Source organism: Nannospalax galili, unplaced genomic scaffold (assembly GCF_000622305.1).
Source record: "Nannospalax galili isolate Female #2095 unplaced genomic scaffold, S.galili_v1.0 scaffold846, whole genome shotgun sequence".
NCBI lineage: Eukaryota > Metazoa > Chordata > Mammalia > Rodentia > Spalacidae > Nannospalax > Nannospalax galili.
Window position 1 is genome coordinate 3,704,918 of NW_008356458.1, and position 22,227 is coordinate 3,727,144.

The 22,227-nt window shown below is 44.2% G+C and overlaps 1 non-coding gene across 1 annotated transcript; it reads right to left on the reverse strand.

Annotated features, from left to right (window-relative positions):
- Nucleotides 1-3,273: 3,273 nt before the first annotated feature.
- LOC115067861 lies at nt 3,274-3,378 on the reverse strand. The gene has a single exon (XR_003847227.1). It is a non-coding gene; the product is annotated as a U6 spliceosomal RNA (small nuclear RNA).
- Between the last annotated feature and the right edge of the window lie 18,849 nt (nt 3,379-22,227).

The window sequence follows — 22,227 nt, forward strand, 5'->3', positions numbered from 1 at the left end:
CATACATGCAGGCAATACACTTGTACACATAAAATAAAAATAATAAATAAAATATTAAAAAACAAAACAAAACAAAGCAGCAAGGGCTCTTAATCACTGAGCCATCTCTCCAGACCCCAAATTCTAGTAGTTTTAAATTCTAATACTGTGGATACTGATAAATCAAACCCACCTCAATGAAACTCATCAGGGTATTCAAATTTTAAGAGTGCAAATGGGTCCTAAAACCAAAAACCTGTAGGACAACTCCTGTGTCAGGGAACCACCTCCCATCCATCATACTGCCCTCTTTATGCATTTCATGCTTCTTTTCACTAAAGAAATGACCTTGTTCTATTCTGGATGTGCTTATGACCTTGTGAAAAAGCAGGCTTGACTGCAGTAGGTCTGAGGTGGGGCTGAAACTGCATTTCCAACCAGTTTTTACATGAAGCTGGTACTGTTAGAACCCACTTTTTGGGAATTGTGGCTCTAGACTTTGGAGACGCTAGACTGTGGCTCTGTCCATGGAGATGGTAAAAGCAATGCACTTGGATGCACCATGTAAGGAATGAGGTTTCCACAGTTGGGCTGAGGATGTATGTACCTCAGTGATAGATTGCTTACCTAGTGTGTTTGAAGTCCTGGGTTCCACTGCAGAGAGAGAGAGAGAGAGAGAGAGAGAGAGAGAGAGAGAGAGAGAGAGAGAGAGATTATATAATTAGAGCTGGCCTGAACCAACTCTTTTCTGCTCAGCAGTAAGGACCACTGCAGAAAATTGAGGGTCAGTCTATTTGCATATTGAGACAGACAGGAAAAATTGTGTCAGGGCTTAAGAGGAAGTGGGAGTTATATTGCTGAGATAAGAGATGTTAAGCTAATTCAGCCATAATTTTACAACCAGCAAGATTCTTCACCAAATCCCAAAGCATATGCTAAGTAGTTGAATGGTGGGAATTTCAGATGTCAAATGGAAAAAACAAAACAAAACTGAAAACAATAACAAAAGCCTTACAGAGGCTGGGGGTGTGGCTTAGTGTCTGAGCATTTTCCTAGGATGTGAAAGGTGCTGGGTTCAATCCCCAGCACCTCAAAAAAACAAGCCTTTCTAGGGGGTGGTTGGGTGGGGGATTTCTCAATACACCATATAACTTTTTGCAGTGGGGTGGAAAATATATTTAAAAACCAAACTGTAACTGCTTCTGCTATCTAAATTGGGGTGTTAATATAATTTACATCAGTGGAAAAATGAATCTCTACCCTGGGTCTTTCCACTCACAGAGGGAAGAAAGAAGAGCAAGGTGGTGGGTTCTACGCCTGGGAGGGGACCACAACCTCAGACAGCTCAGGCAAGTCACACAAACCAGAGAGGTTGGTGTGCTATGAAAAGAATGGTCATTTTGCCCCTCTGCAAGCTGAAGGGTTAGCCATCCCTCAGATTGACCCTGTTGCTACCATGTTTGATTGAGCACCTCCTGTTGTTAAATCTTCCCATCCTCTTGCCTCATTTTCCTGACTTCTGGAATTATAGGTGTGCATCACTATACTTGTTTAGCACTTCTTTTTTTTTTTTTAATGTCAGAATCTAATCTCCCTCACGGTGTCTGCTAGGCCAAGGAAAGCCAATCTTCCCAGGTCAGAGATTAAGGGTTAGGAAGTGGGCAATGTGGTCTTTCTTCTCTCTCTGTTTTTTTGATTGATTTATTTTTATTTTGTGTATGTGAGTGTTTTGCCTGCATATAGATAAGTGCATCCATGCTGTGCAATGCCAGTGGAGGCCAGAAGAGGGTGTGGGATCCCCTGGAACTAGAGTAAAAGATGGTTGTTAGCTACCATGTGGGTGCTGGGAACCAAACCCGAGTCCTCTGGAAGAGCAGCCAGTGCTCTTAACCACTGAGCTATCTCTACAACCTGCAATGTGGTCTTTCCTTAAGCACTGAATATTCTCTGAGGTAAACCATCCCTGAAGAGAACATGATTTGAGTATTTTTGTGGGAAAGAATACATTCAAATTGAGAAGGGCCTTGGGAAACAGAGCAGTAGAAAAATGTGAGGGGCAAAGACAGTAGAGTCAAGTAGGCTGGGCCTGAAGAACAGGGACAGGAGACAGCTCCTATTTAAGAACTGCTTGTTTGTTCATTACATGATCAGGCAGAATGTTTTACCTCTCCCTAGAGTGTTTACTGTTTCATTTAAAAAATATTTTTTCATTTTATGTGTTAAAAAAAAAAGTATTGCTTGTTTGCACAGAGACTGGGCTGTGGCAGGGACTGTGCCTTGTCTAGGAGAGGAAGCAATGGGGTGGATGGGGGATTGGGTAAAGATGGAAAGAAAGGAATCTGTGTTCTACCACCTTGGTGTGGGAGCTGAGCAGACAGGGGTTAGCAGCTGCCTGAGGCAAGATGCAGGAGAACAAGTGTTGAGGATGAGGCCGAGCCTGTGGGCTGAAAGCACAGAGTCCCAGGAACTTCCAGAGAAAATAAATGGGACTTGCCTGAGGAGGCCTTAGGGGCTCTTCAGACATATATTGTGTTCCAGACAGCAGATGAAGCCCCAGCAGGCACCTTGGTGAAAGGGAGCAGCTGTTGTACAGGGTATAGTCTTTTCACTTCCCTGAATCTCAGCTTTCCTTTAAAACTGATGATAGTAATAATACCCAGGTTTCTTTTCAGACGGTATATATACCTTCTATTAAGATGAGTAAAAATGACATTGACATCATTTTTACCCAAGAGTTTCTGAGAGGCACAATGAGGCAGTATTTGAGGAACACTCTGTGGAAAGAAGAGACCCTGTCTCAAAAAAATTTATCGTGCCAGTATGGTTGTGGCCACCATTAATCCCATCACTTAGGAGGCAGAAGCAGGCAGATCTCTGTGAGTTCACGGTCAGCCTGGTCTACATGGTGAGTTCCGTGCCAGTCAAGACTACATAGTGAGACCCTGTCTCAAAAGAAAAAAAATATATTTGTACATATATATATATATATATATATATATCATTACAGCTGGGCACTTGCAGAGTGCCAGTGGCATCCAAGTTACTTCTAGTACCATCCACTGACAGATCCCTAACAGTAGAAGGAATGGAACATTGCTATCCACATTGCACAGACAAAAAAACAGGTTTCAGAGAGATAAAGTTACCTAGCAACTGGAAGAACCAGGTGTGAATGATCATAAATATTTTACTGTTAACTACATTGTAGGATGTATGTGTGTGTTACCCTTGTGGTATCTGGCACAATTTTTAAAAATTAGCATCTCAATCATCAGCTGGAAAGAAAACATTCTGAAAAATACAGAAGGCTTCACAAATTTTCATGTCTCATTTGCACAGGAGCCATGCTAATCTTCTCTGTATTGATCTGCTTTTACTTACGCGCTGCTGAAGTCTGCACACACCCTGTAATTTTAATTGTCTTTAATGTTATACTTGTTTACATATTGGAGGCTCTTTATTGGGGAGTGTGTTTGGTGGGGGTGGGGGTGATACAAGGTCTCATATAGCTCAGGCTGGACTTGGACTCATTAAGTAGCTGAGGATGACCTTGAACTCCTGATCCTCTTACCTCCACCTCCCAAGAGTACTAAGATTACAGGTACGCACCACCACACTCTGCCTCATGTTGGAGACTTTGAATCCTGTGAGCTCTTTTAAACTGGTAAGTTGGTACTTATTCCAATGCTTGTTCACTGTAATTTTAAACAATTATTTTGAGGGCTGGAGAGATGCTCAGCAGTTAAGAGCACTGGTTGATTTTGCAGAGGTCCAGAGTTCAGTTCCCAGCACCCACATGGCAGCTCACAACCATCTGCAACTCCTGTTCCAGGGGACCTAATGCCCTCTCTGGCCTCTGTAGGTGCTGCACACATATGATACACATACATGCATGTAGGTTAACACTCATACACATAAAAATAAACACATCTTTTAAAAAACCTACCATTTTGATACTTCATTAAACAAATCCCTAACAGATACCTTTCATGTGTCCTGTGTTCCAGGGTCTGTGCTACATATTAGAAATGGCCCTGACAGCAAGACACAGGACCTCCCTCCTCCTTAAAACATACCATGATACCAATAGAGAAAAAGAGTTCAGCAACCATAGTTCCAGGGGCCCAAAGGAAACAACTTTGAGCTGCATCTCAGAGGAGGCCTGAAATGTCAAGGGGAGATGTTGGAGAGTGAGAATGTCCCAGGCAGAGGGAAGAAACACACATTTGAGACATGGGAAAACAAGAGTGTATACATAATGGAGGAAATAAAAGTCATACGCTGTGGTCCACTATGGAGGGCAGTGTGTGTGAGAAATGAAAGGGGTGGGGCTGGGGAACAGGTCACATGTGTATTTAGATGTAAGACAATGGTGTGAGAATATATTATAGTCAATGAAAATAGATTAACCATAATTTTTATTATGTAGTTTATATTAGTATACATTCTATAATACACATACATATATACATTCATGTAATTTTCCTAAAGACCTAAATCAGAATCATGCATCATACTTAAAAAAAAAGTATGTGTATGCATGCATGCCTGTGTATGGGTCTGTGCACATAAATGCAGGTGCCTATGGAGGCAGGAGGGTGTTGCATTCCCTGGAGTTGGAGTTATAGGCTGTTATAAGCACCTGATGTGGAAGTTGGGAAATGAACCCAGGTCCTCTGCACTAAACACTGTACTCTTGACTGCTGAATCATCTCTCCAGTTCTCCCATTATTTGGGGTTTTGTTATTGTTTGTTTGGTTTGGTTGGGTTGGGGTGGATTTTTCTGTACCTTGGGCCTGCTGTATCCAAACCTGTTTTTTCACAAGCTCACAAGCACATTTAAAATAAAAGAAGATAATTTCTTTTTAAAAAATATTTATTATTTTTATTTCATTTTGTGTGTACGAGTGTATTGTTTACATGTATGTAAGTGCACCCATGTCATACAGTGACCAAGGAGGTCAGAAGAGGACGTCAGATTCCCTGGAACTGGAATTACAGCGGTTGTTAACCACCATGTGGGTGTTGGAAATTGAACCTAGGTCTTCTGTAAGAGCAGCCTGTGCTCTTAACTGCTGAGCCATCTCTCTAGCCCCTAAAAGAATGTAATTTCTTGAGCGGAAAAAACTGTGAAGTGCACAAAACAGGGCGATGTGCCTGATGGGAGGTTACCTGACACAGGAGATGTTCTAGAAATTTTTGTATTTTTGCTTTGTTTTGTTTTTGAACAGGGTTTCCCTGTAGCCTCGGCTGGCCTGGAACTTACCATGTAGGCCAAGCTGGCCTCCATCTCACAGAGATCCACCTGCCTCTGCCTCTGCCTCTGCCTCTCAAGTGCTGGGATTAAAAGGCTGCACTAACATGTATGCCCGTTTTTCAAGCTTTGTTGAAGTACAATTGACATATCAAATGGCATTTAGCCATAAGTGATGGCACACGCCTGTAATCCCAGAACTCAGTAGGCTGAAGCAGGAGGATTGCTATGAGTTCAAAGCCAGCCTAGTCTACAGAGGGAGTTCAAAGACAGCCTAGCTATCTAGCAATTCCCTATCTCAAACATTAAAAAGATAAACATTAAAGTTTGATGCAATTTGACAATGCTGTATATCAGGGAAGCCACTACAGTCAAGACAAAAGGACTCCATCCTCCTCAGAGTTGATGCATGCCTTCACAACACCTCCCTCCAAGTCTCTCAGTCCCCTGATGGCCACTAATGCGCTTTCTGTGCCCATTCTAGAACTTAGTAAATCGAATGTAGCATATAAAGGAGATCACACAGTCTGTTTCTTTTGTCCAGTATCTTTCACTCAGCACAATGTGAGGTCTACACTCACTGCATGTGTCAATGAGTTCTTTTTTATTGCTGCGTAACAGTCCTATCACTGCCTTGGAACCTGCTTTTCTCACTATATGAAGGTAACTGGGCTCTAGGTCAGATTGTCAGAGTTCAAATATCAGCCATACTATTTATAAATGGATGACGTTGGATGAGAAACCTCAGTGTGTTACTCAGTTTTCTCAGAACTTAGTGATCAGATCTATTAAAACAGAACCACAGCAGCCCACGGTTGGTAGGCAGGTTGTAGGAGTTGAATGGCACGTGTGCCTGGGTATAGCAATTATTCAGGAAAACTTCAGAGCTGGGGTTGGAGCACACTTGGCAGACTGCTTGTCTAGCATGCATGAAGCCTTGGACTTGATCCTCAGCAGCACATATGCCTGGCATGGTGGTACACACCTCTGTAACAGCGCTCAGGAGGTGAAGACAAGGGGAGCAGAAGTTTGGGTACATAGTGAGTTTGAGGTCAACTTGGGCTACTTGAAACCTGTCTAAGGAAAAAAAGAAAAGAAAAGAAAAGAAAAAGAATATCGTGGCTGGGCTCAGAGATCAATTGCTTGCCTGGCACTTGTGAGGCTCTAGCTTCACTCTCCAGTGCTAAAGGAAAAGAAAAGAATATTATTGCTATGTATATCTGGACACTTTTAAAAAATATTTTATTATTTTATTTTATTCATATGAGTGTATCGTCCCATGTATATAAGTGCACTCACGTCATGCAATACCCAGAGAGGTCACAAAAGAGCATTGGATCCCCTGGAACTGGAGTTACAGTTGTTAGCACCATGTGGGTGCTGGGAACTGAACCCAGATTGTCTGCAAGAGCAAGCAGTGCTCTTAACCACTGAGCCATTTCTCCCGCCCTACATCTATCTGGACGCTTTATGAAAACATCAGACATGTGCCCCTGAGACTAGAAAGCAGGCCAATATCAAGCTCCCTTCTGGTGACATCATACACTCCAAGGCAGCCAAGACTGGTTCCTTCAGTTCTTTGCTCCACAGTCTCCTTTTTGGGCACAAGGGCACCCAGAAGTAGTGGTTGGGTTGAAGAAGAGCTGAGGGGGAGTCTGTCCAGGCAAGAGAAATAAGAGGCAGATAACTACAGTCAGTTTGGCCACAGACAGACATCGCTCCAACAATGAGACCCATGCCTTCCTCCACTGCTCACTAAAATAGCAAATGAAATCATCCCTAACATGCAACACATGCTGTATTTATACCAGTGCATTTCTGAAGCTTCAATACAAAGGAGGAGGCAGGCCCAGGTTTTGACTGTAGTAATAAGAGTCTGCAAGGCTTATCTACATTAATGCTGTCTTTCTGGGGTTAGAAGTCAGTAGCCAAGAAATACTTCTAAACTTTACTCCAGCTTTGGTGTCTAGTGAGAAATGGGTACGGATCCCAGCCCTGGTGTAGACATGCTGTGATAGTATCTCTGGGCTTCACCTTTTTAACATGTTGCTGTTGCTTTGAGACAAGGTCTCAGAGTTGTAGCCTTGAACTTGCTATGTAGCTAAGAATGACCTTGAATCCTTGACCCTCCTGACTCCTGAGTACTAGAATTACAGGCCTGCACCACCACTGTCAGTTTATGTGGTGATGGGGATTGAACTCAGACCATTATGCATGCTAGGTAGACACCCTACCAAATAAGCTGTATCCTCAGTTTTTAAAAACATGGTAAGACAGAATATTCATAGGTGTGGGAGTCATGACAGGTATAGGGACTCACTGATAGTATAGAGGTCTATAGGGAGCACTTCAAAGGCATCTTTCTTTTGGTGTTTGTGACAAGGTATTACTCTGTAGCCTAGGCTGGCTTTGAATTCCTGGCACTCCTCCTGTCTCATCCCTTCAACTGCTGGGTTTCCAAGCATGAGGCACCTGCCCGGCTCCTTGTTATATTGTAAATGAAGATAATAAACACCACCTTAGACTCCTTGGGTGTACAAGGGTATCTGCAGGGAAGTCTGGGTAGACAGTGCCAAGCCCAGTGCCTGGGGCAGAGGAAATGCTGCCTTGCCCACAAGCCTTTGCTGGGTGAGTTTAAGAAATACTCATCTAGCTGGGCATAGTGGTGCACGCCTTTCATCCCAGCACTGGGGAGGCAGAGGCAAGTGGATCTCTATGAGTTAGAGGCCAGCTTGGTCTACATAGCAAGTTTCAAGCCAGTCAGGGCTACGTAGTGAGACTCAGACTCAAAAAACAAAAACAACAGAAAAGAAATAGTCGTCTAACTTGAAGCCTTCTATCTTCATGTCCCTTCTTCAAATGCACCTTGAACAGCAGGCTGCTTTTTTTAGATGCCTCACCAGCTGGACCTGAGGCCCCATGAGAAACAGTCAGAGGGAGCTGAGGAGGTTTATGTAGGTAGCTGAGCGGCACATGAAAACTGTTTTCAGCAGGGCTGACTGTGGAAAGATCCCCCAGAGGTCGGGGCTCCTGGGTAAGTGTCACCAGGACACACATGAGGAACTATCTTGTGAGCAGAGAAGTCTGAAAAGGGAAGTGAACAGCCTCGAGCTTAGTCAGCTGGCTGTGGTATACTTGCTGAAGCTAAGGCCAGATGACCAGGTGTCAGAGGTGTGGTCAAGGTGACTGCTGATATAGGAAACAGATTTCAGGTTTCAGATGGATGATCAAGAGGTAATAGGCAGGGCTTAGGGTCTGCACATTCTTATAGCTACAATAGTGTTTCCTTCCTTAAATGTTTTATCTAATTGGGTTCCTGATGATCTGAAGAGATTTTGCTATTTCTAAAAAGTGTGAGTGTGTGTGTGTGTGTGTGTGTGTGTGTGTGTGTGTGTGTGTTGCTGTTGCTGGAGATGGTGCTCAGCTCAGCCTCTGTGCACCCTGGGTAAGAGCTCTGTCTATCTTTGAGCTACATTCCCAGACCCTAGATCACCTTTTGAGATCTTTTTGGACCCTGGGGCTCTAAGCAGATGACTCAGAATAGCCTGTGACCTTGAACATTTGTCAGAACCCTTTTTGGTTACAAGTGTCAAAACACCTCTGAACTTGGCAAAAACAAGAAGGAGACTTAGTGACTCTGGGGAGCTTGCCTAACTGTTGAGGTAGTTCACAGAATTTCAGAAAGGTGTGTGTGCCCCAGTGGGGTCTCGACTCTGCAGCTCCCAGCTGCCCAAACTGCATATTGCTTTCTGGGGGCGTGGCCGCCAGGATTTGCAGCTACTGGAAAGCTAGAACCTCAGACTCTGGCATCTGTTTATGAACCCCAGGCAAGGAAGACACTTGGCTCCTCCTTAGATGGGGGACAGAGCACTGTGATGGCCAGGCCTGGGTTACACCTACTCTTAGTAGCCACCGAAGGGATGAGTTTCCCAGGCTACAGAAGTCAAGAAGACTCTGGGAAAACAACAGCAGCAACCACTTCCCTTTTCCAGAACTAAGAAAATGTGTACAGGAGAGCTGCGTGAGAGATACTTGGCTCCCCCTCAGCAAAGGACATCCTGATGAAAAGAGTTCCTATTTACTAAACATTGGTCTGAGGTCAAACACATTGCATGCATTATCTTTGTGAACTATGACGATGACAATGAGAGGGTGTTTTTATTACCATTGGACAGATGAGAAATGGAGGCCCAGAGATCTTACTTACTTTCCCACGGCCTACAGTCAGACATAAGACAACTGGGATTTGGGGCAGGCTATCTATCTGGACCTGCCCTTTGAGTTCCTTTCTATCTCTGACAATGAATGCAGAAGATGGGGAAATTGATGAAGGGTTTAGACAGAATGGAACTGTTATCTTTATTCAACAAGGGTAAAACCAGGGCAATTCTAAGACTGGAGGCAAAGAACACTGGTTAGGAAGATGAGGGACCTGAAGTTGAGACTCACCTTTGTTTCTGCCACTGAACATATGTAAGAGCCTTAAAGATGAGGATCCAACTTGGAGCAGTTCAGTACCCTCATAAGATGTCCAACTGACAAACCCAACAAACGCCTCTCCTTCCATGTCCTGCAGTTGGTGGGTTCGGGTATAAGATGGCCCCTGGGAAGTTGGGAGCCGCCAGGAATGTGGGGAGGCCGGTGTGGAGCAAAAGATGGCCCGGTGTCTCACCCGCCTGGATGGGAGAGGGAGGTATTTACCTACCTGGGGTGAGACTGCAGGCCCAAGATGCCTGGGCGAAAGTTAAGGGAAACTATGGGTAGGCCGCTGAGAAAAAATCTGGTCTCTTTGTACGCTTGTCTCTTTGTACATTCCCCCATTTACCCCCTCCCTACCCAAGGGCATAAACCATAATAAATTCACATAAAAAAATGGCCCCTAAGCCCCACACCCCCAGGCTTAGGGAACAATGTGGCAGCAAAGCACAAAGACTGTAAGAGCCAGAGGATGGGGAGGAGTGCTGTGAAGTGTATGTTCTGTACATGGCTTGGCCGCTGCATTCATGAACTCACTGCAGCTGTGGTTACCTACACAAGCCCTGCACAAAGTCAAATCAACAGGATCAGCCAACATCCCAGCAGGCAGCACTAACTGTACTCAGCGGACTTAAAGAAAAGCAGGACGTGAAGGTGGGAGGGAGGGAGATGTGTTGAGGTAGGGGGACACTGGGGTGCATATGATCAAGATACTGGCGTGCTCACATGTATGAAACTGTCAAAGAACAGAGAAAAGATATTCTAATAAAAATGAAAAGAAACTAAAATGATTACCTCCAAAAGAAAGGGGGAAAAGGTGAGTACAAGTGTGCGAGCGTTAATTCAGCAGCCCTCTGCTCTCAACTGCGGATGTGAAATGATTAAATGCTTCAAGTTCCTGAATCCTTGATTTCCCTGCAATGAAGGACTGTGATGGGGAATTGTGAGCCAAATAAACATTTTCTCCCTTAAGAAAATAAATGAATGAAAAGGCCCCCAAAGGCTTATATGTTGCAGGGCTAGATAGATCCCAGCAGGTGGCACTTTCAAGAGGCCTTTGAATCACACTCACCCAGCAAGTGTTACTCAATTAGCATGTGGGTTGTTTTAGTAGGCATGCCCTTGAAGGGATTTCTTGTCCTGGCCGCTTTCTGTCTCTAGCTCCTAGGCTGCCCTGAGGTACACAACTGTGCTCTGCCATGCCTTTTCCCCCATGGTCTTCTTTGCCTTGGAACCAAAGTCATAGATTCAGTCGACCTTGAACTGAACTCTCTGAAATCATGAGCCAAAATAAATCCTTCTTCCCTTAAGCTGTTTCCTCAGGCATTTTGTCACAGCCACAAAAAGCTAACACATCTGTTCTCCTCACAATTCTGCCTGTTCCTTATAGGTTTTAGTCTCCTTTGCAAATGCAATCCTCGCTGGCAGGTGTATTCCCTTCCCCCGCCATGGTGGTGAGCCAGTGCTGGCTCTTTCCTGCCAGTTGCTCTCCACCTCTTCTACAAAGCCTTCCCTAATGGCCTTTCATAAACACCTGCTGGTCGCTAACTCCTCCAGAAAACTTCTTCCTATGAAAATGGACGGTCACAGGCCAGAGAGATGGCTCAGTAGTTAAGAACATTGACTGTTCTTGCAGAGGATCTGGGTTCAGTTCCCAGTACTCACATGGTGAGCAACAATGGTCTGTAACTCCAGTTCCAGGGGATCCGACACCGGCTTCTGGCCTCTGCAGGCATTGCACACACATGGTGCACTTACATACATGCAGGCAAAACCCTCATACACATAACATTTTATTTTTTGGTCTTTTTGAGACACCTTGTAGCCCCAGCTGGCCTGGAACTCACTATGTAGACCAGGCTGGCCTTGAACTCACAGAGATCCTCCTGCCTCTGCCTCCTGAGTGCTGGAAGGGTGTGCACCCCATGCCCAGCTAACATATCATTGTTAAAACTTAAAAAAGAATGATCATTTCTTGACTGTTGGCTGTTTTGAGATCATTTCTGCCTCATTCATCTTTAGCCACAAACCTAGAAGGATGCTTGGTGTTGAGTAAGGGCCCAATGGGTATTAAAAGATTCACTCTGGGCCTCCATATTCCCAGTCACCCATGTCCAAGTGAGTAGGTGGCAGATTCTGTGGCTGCAAGAGCCTTTGGCATGAAGCACCTGGGTAAAGAGGGAACTGGTGTCAGTGGGTGGAATTTGGTTAAGTTGCAGAGAGTGTTACATCCCCCCTCCCACCCTCAAAGCCTGAGAAAGAAAAGGCTAGCTGAGTCCATCTGGTCTGCTAACAGGTGGACTCGAAAATGAAGAGGAGAAGTTCATTTCAAAAGCAGCCTGGCCTGTTTAAAAAAACAAAAAAACAAAAAAAAACCCCAAACCTCGCACTCGTTCCTCAAAGAAGACTGTCACTTGGTTCCTCTCTCTGGTTCTGACATATGCTTCTGTCCCTTGCTCTTCTGTGTGGCTGGTATTCTGAGCTTGCTGTGATGAGAACTGAAAACAGCCTTTCTGGTGGTAATTAGCAGGAGGAATACAGCAGCACTGCCCCTTGAGGCTGGGCATCTTTGACTGCACATCCTGTCAAAGACTCGAATCTAAACACCAGAGGCTCAGAGCAAGACAGGGGCCCTGTTTGTGTTGTGGGGGGCCAGTGTCTTCTGAGGCTTTGACTGGAAGAAACAACCTATTAGGTCTTCTTTGTGTGGGCATTTTTCTTGTTTGACTGTCTGATGTACTCTAGAGCTGAGCTGGATTCAAATCCTGTCTCTGCCCCTTATGATTTTGGGAAAATTATTGAATCTTTTTAGGCTTCAGTTTCCTTCATCTGTAAAATGGTGGTGGTGATGTCAAAAAAAAAAATGGGGGCTAGGGAGACAGCTCAGTGGATAAATCGCTTGATGTGTTACTGTGAGAACTGGAGTTTTAGAACCCATATAACGCCAGTTGCAGTAGCACACATCTATAATCCCAGTGTACCTGTAGCGACGTGGGAGGTAGAGACAGGAGAATCCTAGGAAGCTTCTGAGCCACCCAGTAGGATGCATGCAGTGGTAGACAGGTAACCCTGTCTCGGACAAGGTTGAAGGTAAGAACTGACAATGCTAAGTTGTCCTCTGACCTCCAGACATGGGCCATGGCACATGTATGCCGGCAATCCCACCCACTCACACACAAAAACATTTACACACATACATAATACACACACATTAAAAATATTATTTCTTGTATTAAAATAACACTAAATGACTGCTTGCATTCTATCCCAGCACCATCATTTACTGTCTGGGTGATTTTACAAGTTCCTTGATTTTGATGTATCTCGGTCAGTCTCCCAAGCTACAGAGCAGAGTTGGCATAACGGAAGTTACCAGTCCTTGGTGGTGTTGTGGGGACTAAGGAAACAATCCAAAGAAAGCCCTGGATCTAATCCTTAGCACAGACAGACCACTGAAGAAGCAATAGCTGTTACTATTACATGTGCAGAGGAAGTCACTTTTGGGTGCTTGCAGTAGAAATGATAAGAAAGATTCCATTTTTGCATGCCTGTATTTTCTGACATGCCACAGGAGATGTAAATTGTATGAAAATAAGGAAAATAAGTCTTGATTGCTGTTCTCCTGCTTGTGGTAGTAATTGGCATAAGGGACACACAGTAAACACCTTAAAATTATTTTTATTGCGTGTATGTGTTCAGGTTGTGTATGTGTGAGTGTAGGCACACGCCTGCTCCTGTTTCCACCTCCCATCTTGATACAGGAATGCTGAGATTATAGATGTGTGTTACTTTGTGTAAGTTCTGGGTATCTGAGCTCAGGTTCTTATACTTGCAAAGCAAGCATTTTACCTACCCAACCATCTCCCCAACCACCAGCAAATACCTTTATAGTAACTGAATGGACATTGGTTTGTTTGCCCAGCTCATACAACTCAAGGTTTTATTTATATACAGTTCTTTAATTGACCAATGATTACCACACTTGGAGTTTTAAAATTAAATGGCTCCTTATACAATTGAAGCAAAGGATTAACCCCCACCTCCTCCTCCTTCTTTGGAGACAGGTCTCACTGTATAACCCTAGCTGTCCTGGAAATTGCTATGTAGACCACCTGGCTTTGAACTCACAGAGATCCTGCCTCTGATCCCGAGTGCTAGTTTAAAGGCATGCATTGGGCTGGAGAGATGGCTCAATGGCTAAGAGTATTTACCACCCTTCCAGAAGACCTGGGTTTGGTTCCCAGCATCCATATGGCAGGTTATATCCATCCTTAACTCCAGTTCCAGGGGATCACAGGAATCCAGTACCCTCTTCTGGCCTCCACAGCACCAGGCACACACATGGCGCACTTATATACATGCAGCCATGTATATAAACACTCATACACTTAAGCTTTTTTTAAAGGTGTGCATCACCATACCTGGCAATGTTTATTTTTGTATTATTATTATTTTGTATATGAGTGTGGTATGTGTGCCCATGTAGTATATGCATGGATGTGTGTGCCTGTGCAAGAGCAAATGCCTGTGTGTGTGTGTGTGTGTGTGTGTGTGTGTGTGTGTAGACCAGAGGAGGACATCAGGTGTCTTGGTCTAGCACTCTCCACCTTACTCCCTTGACAGGGTCTCTCACTGAACATGGAGTTGGTCTAGGGGCTAGCAAAGCCCAGCAATCCTCTTGTTTCTACCCCCCCAAGTACTTGGGTTACAGGCACGTACAACCAATCCTGGCTTTGTATGTGAGTGCTGGGATCCGAACTCAGGTCCTCATGTGAGTGCAGCAAGTGCTCTTACCCACTGAATCATCTCCCCAGCCCAAAACATCAATATTTCTAACATGTCTCTTGGTATTCGCAAGAATCTATTTCAACAGTGAAATTCTTTCAGTATTTTTTAATAAATCACTTACTGAGAACTGAAACCTTCCATGTAAAAGCTATTACTTTATTTTAATTTCTTTGAGACAGAGTTTCACGTAGTCACTTAAACTGATGAAATGGATAAGGCTGGCCTTAAACTCCTGATCCTCCTGTCCCCACCACCTAAGTAGAGGGATTTCAGGCATATAATACCAGGCCTGGCCATTATTTTTATTAAAGATTCAGTTTTGAAAGTAAGCCTTTACCTTGCTGTCAGGTGCATTAGTGAGGACTCAGATGCAAGTTGCAGATATTCAAATGAAACTGGATTTAAAAAAAAAAAAGATTTATTTTGGCTCTTCTAAGAGCCTGTGGGTGTTGGCTACATGCTGTTTCATGTAAAATGATCCTTCCGTCTCCCCTCCACTCTTCCCTTCTTTCTGAGACAAGGTCTCCATCCTCTTACCCTAGCCTCTCTAGCAACTGGGGGAACGGGCACATGCCACTATGCTTTTATCCCTCCATTTTATTTTCAGTGCTGGGATGGAACCCCTGCAGCAAAGTAAGTACCCCCTAACTAGTCCATGTGATCTGATCAGGTTTCTTTCTATATAAATGATGCTTGCCAATGACTTCACAGTTGCAACCTGAAAGAAAAGAGATGTGTTCCCAAAAGCTTGAGCAAAAATCCCAGGTCACATGGCCACCCTTGGGTGGAGGTTGGAGCAATGAACTGAGCATGTTACTATGGGATAGAATGAAGGGTGAAACCAAAGAAATGATTGCTGATTGAGTCAAAAAGCAATTGTCATGACCCATGAACAACCAGGCTCCTGGCTCCCAAGGAAGAGTTTTGTTTTTGTTTTTTTGGGGAGGACAGGGGTTTGAGACAGGGTCAGGCTACGTAGCCCATGCTGGCCTTGGGCCTGTGGTGATCCTTCTGCCTCTGCTTCCAAGGAATATATATTTTTAGTAAGGTTCTTTTACTTCACTAGAAAGACAGTGCTATATAAAAAGCAAGATGTTATAATTTGGGGCCTGGGGATATGGCTCAGTTAGTAGAGTACTTGCCTAGCATGTCTATGGCCCTGGGTTCTATACCCAGCGCTGCATAAAATCAGGCATGGTAGAACATGCCTATAATCCCAGCATTTGGGATTTGAGGTAGCAAGATCAGAAATTCAAGGTCATCTTTCTTAGCTAAATGGTGAGCTGAAGGTCATCTTGAGACCCTGCCTCAAAAATAAAGAACTGTGTTTTTGTTGACAGATCTGAACTGTTCTTGTCTCCAGTCTTTCTGGATTATAAGAAGCTATATAAATGTTGAAATGATGCCTTATTACACTCCGGGATCACACAGAAAATCCAGCTTCTTGCTCTTGTTCGGCCACTAACAGACGATTGCAGACCTCAGTTGACAGAAAAAATTAGGATGTTGGCTAGGTGATTTATAACATCTCTTTTTGCTTGAAGATACTATGATTCTGGGCTTGAGTACACAAACACAAATTATGCACAGATCTGTAATTTTCTAAGTGTTATTGACCTTCAAGGAGTAATTTCATAGAACGAATGCTTAGGGAGCAAAGAACATGATTTCACTCTGCAAAAGTAAACACAAATTCAGGGCTGGAGAAATGACTCAGTGGTTAAGAGCACTGACTGCTCTTGCGGAGGATGTGGGTTCAATCCCCAGCACCCATTTGGCGGCTACTAACCGACCTTAACTCCAGTTCCAGGGCAATCTGAAGCCCTCTTCTGACCTCTACAGCATTGCATGACATGGATGCACTCGCATACATGCAGGCAATACACTCCTACAGATGAAATAAAAATAATAAATAAATTAAAAAAATGTTTTTAAAGTAACACAAATTCATTTAGTGATAACTCACTGTACCCAACCCTGTCATAAATTCATAAATTCTTTTTTTTTTTTTGACAGATCTTGTGTAGCCCCAGCTGGCCTTAAATTTATCATAAAGCAGAGGATGACCCTGAACTTCTGGTCCTCTCACATCTAGATTCCAAGTCCTGGAATTATAGGCTTGCATCATCATCCCTGGTTTTACGCAGCTCTGGGGATTGAACTCAGGGTTTTGTACATGCTAGGCAAGGGCTCTACCAGCTGAGCTATACCCTAGCCCCAAAGAATTCTTCAAGATTTTTATTTTGTTTTGATTTGTGGGGGGATGATGGTACTAGGGATAGAACTCAGGGCCTTGAGTATGTTAGGCAAGAGCTCTACCACTGAGTTACATCCTCAAATCTTTTGACAGATTTTAACCGCCCCCCCACCACGTGTGTGTGTGTGTGTGTGTGTGTGTGTGTGTGTGTGTGTGTGTGTGTAGGGACCCAGGGCCTTGCCCATCTAGACAAGCACTTTACACTGAACTAACTCCCCCCCGCCCCCAGTCATTGCTCACTTCTCTTAGCCCTCACAACAATTCTGAGGGATAGTACAGTAAGGAAAATAATGCTGCCCTCACCACCAAGACGTCCCATACCAACCCTGGAACCTGTGACTATGTTAATGGCATTACTTACTTTTGTGTTGCTGTGACAGAGAACCTGACAGAACAGCAAGGGAGGAGAATTCTCTTGGCTCTTAGTTTCAGAGGTTTTAGTCCCTGCTGGCTTGACCCTGTCACTTGGGCCTGTGGTAGCACCGTATACCCAGGTGGGAGCACGTGGCAGGGAAGGGCTACTCATGTTATGGCAGTCAGAAAGCAGAGAGAAGAAGGAGCCAGGGTCCCACAACCTCTTTCAAGGACACGCCCCCCAACAATATAATTTCTACCCACTAGGCTCTGCCTCTAAAGTTCCACCACTTCCTAATAGTGCTATAGGTTGACAAGCCAATTTTTAACACATGGAAATTTGGCCAGACACTCCAGATCCAAACCACTGCATTTCCCTAAAGTCTCCAGAGTGAACACACCCTAAAGACACCTTGAGCTGTGTATTGAGACAAATTTGGGATTTAGATATCCAGAACTGAAGATATTTCCTTCCTCCCTCCCTCTTTCCCTCCTTCTCTTTTCTCTCTCTTTCTCCCTCCCCCTTCCTTCCTTCCTTCCTTCCTTTCTTTCTTTCTTTCTTTCTTTCTTTCTTTCTTTCTTTCTTTCTTTCTTTTCTTTCTTTCAACTTTTCATGTAGCTGTGATAAACTATCCTGAAAAGAACAATAAGGAAGAAAAGCTTTATTTTAGTCAACAGTTTGAGGATATGGATCATTGTGGTGGGGACATCATAAGAGCAGGAGCTGGAGGCAGCTGGTCACTTTGCATCCATAGTCAGGAAGCACAGAGAGATTTCCTTTTTTAATGCCGTCCAGTGCCCCAGCCCACTGAGCGGTTCTGCCTACATTTAAGGTGGGTCTTTCCACATCAATACTACACCTAATCTCCATAATCCTTCACAGTCACAGTCAGAGACTTTCACCTAGGTGATTCTAAATCTTGCCAAATTGACAATCAATCTCTCTCTCTCTCTCTCTCCCCCCCAAGATTTCCTGAGAGCCCAAGCTTACCTCCAACTCAAGAACCCCTCTGCTCAGCCTCCAAGTCCTACGCAAGTTTCATATTTGTTCACATTTGGCTTTAAAACACACACTCTTGCCGAATGTGGTGGTACACACTTTTAATCCCAGCATTTGGGAGGCAGAGGCAGGGGGGATCTCTGTGAGTTCAAGGCCAGCTTGGTCTACATAGCGAGTTCCAGGCCAGCTGGGGCTACAGGGAGACCCTGTCTCAAAAAGACATCCCCTCCAAAAAAAAAAAAAAAAAAAAAAAAAAAAAAACCACATGCTTTTGGCAGGCCGTCAAACTGTATATTTCTCCTGCCATGCATATGAAGTGAAGTTGGCTGTTTAGGGCACAAAGAAGCCTAAGAACATAGTCTCTAGCATCAGGAAAATTGTGAACTTGGAATGGGTTAAACAGCTGAATAGTATCAACTGTCCTTTCCAGACAGGGTCTCACTCTGTAGCCTGGAACTCACTTATGCAGACCAGGTTGACCTTGATCTCACAGTGATTTGCCTGCCTCTGCCTCCCAAGTGCTGGGATTGAAGGCTTATGCCACCATGCCCAGCTTTCAGTTGGATTTTATCAGGATGACAGAATGTCAGGCTCTTTACATAAGTGAACTCATCACAATCATTGTTGCCTTGGTGGAAGATGCTACATCAGTTATAAGCTGAACCGTGTTCCCCACCAAAGTTCCTGTGTTGAAGTCCCAACTCCCTGTACCTCAGAATGTGACATATTGGAGACAGAGCCTATAATAAAGGTAGTTAAAGAAAAATTAGGATTTCCTCATAGGCCCAATTTGATATGACTGACGAGATGAGGACACAGTCACACACATATGAAAGGCAAAGCCAGAGAGGAAGGCCTCAGAGGAAAACCTGCTAAGCCCAATGTTGTGGTGCTCCTGTAACCCCAGCTCTAGGGAGCCTGAGTCAGGAGGATTTCTGAGCTATACAGTGAGTTCTAAGCCAGGCTGGGCTGCAGAGCAAGACCCTGTTTCAAACAATGCAAAGCAAAACAAAACAGAAAAAAAAAAAAGAAGGAACTCAACCTTCCTAACACCTGGTAATCAGGCTTCTAGCCTCAAGACTGCAAAGAAAATCAATTTTTGTTGCTGAGTCACATGGTATTCTGTTATAGCAGCCTTGGCAAACAAACGCACACCCTCCAGGATAGATGGACTTACACTACACACATCCTGACTAACATACATACTTATTTTGGGGTTGAATGGCTGGCTCTAAGGCAGGATAGAGGAATTTTGGAGTAACTTTTATTTATGTGTGTGTGCAGTGCTTGTAGAGGCCAGAAGAGAGCACTGGATCCCCTAGAGCTGGAGTAACAGGTGGTTGTGAGCCACCCTATGTGGGTGCTGAGAACTGAACCCAGGTCCTCTTCAAGAACAGCAAATGCTCTTAACCAGTGAGCCATCTTTCCAGGCCTGGAGTAACTTTCTAAGGGTCTGTTTCCTGCTACTCCAGTGGGTATAAATCCTCATGTCTCAGTGTTCTGGGAGCCCAATGTGACCGCCATCTCTTTCACTGGAACTGCTCTTTCTCATTGCATCTCCCACGCTGCCTCACTCTGTTCAATCTCTGTGTGTCCCCTGTTTCCACCCAAAATATGGACTTCTTTCACGTAGTCTCCAATGTAGCTTTGCCTATTTCTGCTGATAGATGATGCTTGAATTGTTCAAAGGCAATGTGGGGTGCTTGGGATGTAGCTCAGTTAGTAGAGTGCTGCATATGTCTGAGGCCTCAAGTTTGGTCTCCAGCATTGCATAAATTGAGTGTGGTGGTGCATGCCTCTAATCCTAGCACCTAGGAGGTGGAGACAGAAGAATCAAAGGTTCAATAGTGAATCTGAAGCCAGGCAAGCTGCATGAGACCCTGTCCTCAAACAAACATTAAAAAGCAACATGAGGGCAGGTGTGGTGGTGAGCACCTTTAATCCTGACACTCAGAAGGCAGAGGCAGGCAGGTCTCTGTGAGTTCAAGGCCAGCCTGGTCTACATAGTGAGTTCCAGGCCAGTTGGGACTACAGGGAGACCTTGTCTCAAAAAGAACAAAAATAATAAATAAATAAATAAATAAATAATAAATAAATAAATAGATAAATAGATAAATAGATACATAAATAATTTTTTTAAAAAAGCAATGTGAGGAGAGAATAAGAGTTCTCTACATTAGAGTCTAGCCTTAGAGTGAATTATCTAGAAAGGAATTAGACATCACACCACAAAATTTAGCCATTTTCTGGTAATCGATCTCTCTCTCCTTCTTCCATTTTTTTTTTTTTTGACAGGGTTTCCCTGTAGCCCCAGCTGTCCTGAAACTAGCTATGTAGACCAGGCTGGCCTTGATCTCACAGAGATTCACTTACTGCCTCCCAAGTGCTGAGATTAAAGGTATGCACCACCACATTCAGCTTAGTTTTCTTTCTTTTTCTCTCTCCCTTTGTTTCTTTGTTTCCTTCCTTTCTCTCTCTCTCTCTCTCTCTCTCTCTCTCTCTCTCTCTCTCTCTCTCCTTGAGATAGGGTCTTATTCTGTGGCCTAGGCTAGTCTTGAGTTACTATGCAGCCCACACTGGCCTGGAATTTTTGGTGACCCTTCTGCCTCAGTGTGTGGACATGCCCGAATTTCTTTCTTTTCTTTTTTGTATGTGGGTGTGGTGTATGCATGTGCACAGGCTTGAGTGTGTGCACATGTGTGTATGAGTGCTGTGCACATGCGTGAGGAGGCCAAAGGTTGATGTCTGGTGTCTTGTTCTATTGCTTTTCACCTTATTTCCTGAAATAGGGTCTTTCTCTGAACCTGGAGTTCACTGATTTGGCAGGACTAGTTGACCAACAAGGCATCTTCCTGTGTCTAGGGTTACAGGCATGCATCACCATGGTGGGATTTTAATATGGGTGTTAGGGACCTGAACTCACACTTGCACAATAAGCATGTTATTGACTGAGCCATCTTCCAGGCCCTTCTTTAGTTTTTGAGATGGGCTGTCATTATGTAGCTCAGGCTGATTGGATCTTGATATATAGCCCCAGCTGGCCTTCAACTTACTGGTCTCTGACTCTTGAATGCTGGGATTATAGGCATGCAGCCACCACACCCAGTAGTAGAGGTAATTTCTTACACCTCCATCTCCCTCTAGCATAATCTTCATTCCATTACTTAAATGTATTGGTTAGAGTGTGTATCAGTCAGTCAAGGCTAGATTTTGCTGCAGTAACAAACATTCCTTGAATCTCATTGGTTTATCATTATCAACTTTATTACCCATTTATTTATTATCATTTTTTTATGTGTATGTGTGTATTGCCTGCATGTAGGTAAGTGTACCCATGTCGTGCAATGCCCATGAAGGTAAGAAGAGGGCATCAGATCCCCAGGAACTGGAGTTAAAGGTGGTTCTTAGCTGCCATGTGGGTGCTGGGATTCGAATCTGGGTCCTCTGCAAGAGCAGCCAGTGCTCTTAACTGCCTCGCCATCTCTCCAGTCTTTATTACCCATTTATTATCCAAGTTTGTTATTATCCATATATGTAATGTTGGCTGCAAAAGCTTTTTGCGATAGTCCTTGGGGAACTCAAACAAAAAAGGTTTGCATTTTCTGATGGTTGAGGCAGGGACAGAGGAAGGAAGTGCAGTGGCAGAAAGAAACTTTCACCTGCAAACAACACACACCACTTTCAAGCACATTTCATTGTTCAAAAGAAGCCTAGGTTTGGACCTTCAAAGGTGGTACAAAAGTGTACTGTGATGCAAATACTTGCAATTAGGCTTGATGACTGCTACTGGGTACCTCTAACACACGTAACAAAGCATCAGTTTAGCCAGGCATGGTGGCGCACGCCTTTAATCCCAGAACTCTTGAGGCAGAGGCAGGCAGATCTCTGTGAGTTCAAGGCCAGCCTGGTCTACATAGTAAGTTCCAGGACAGCTGGGGCTACAGGGAGACCCTGTCTCAAAAAGACCAAAAAAATTTAAAAAAAAACACACATCAGTTTAGTAGTACCAGGAGTGATGAGCCTGTTAACACATGGCCTGAAGGTGGCCTTTGCCTGTGTGGTTCAGTCACTGAGCTACAGTTTGAGCTCAACTGTCTCCTAAAGGTCTGTGTGTTAAGG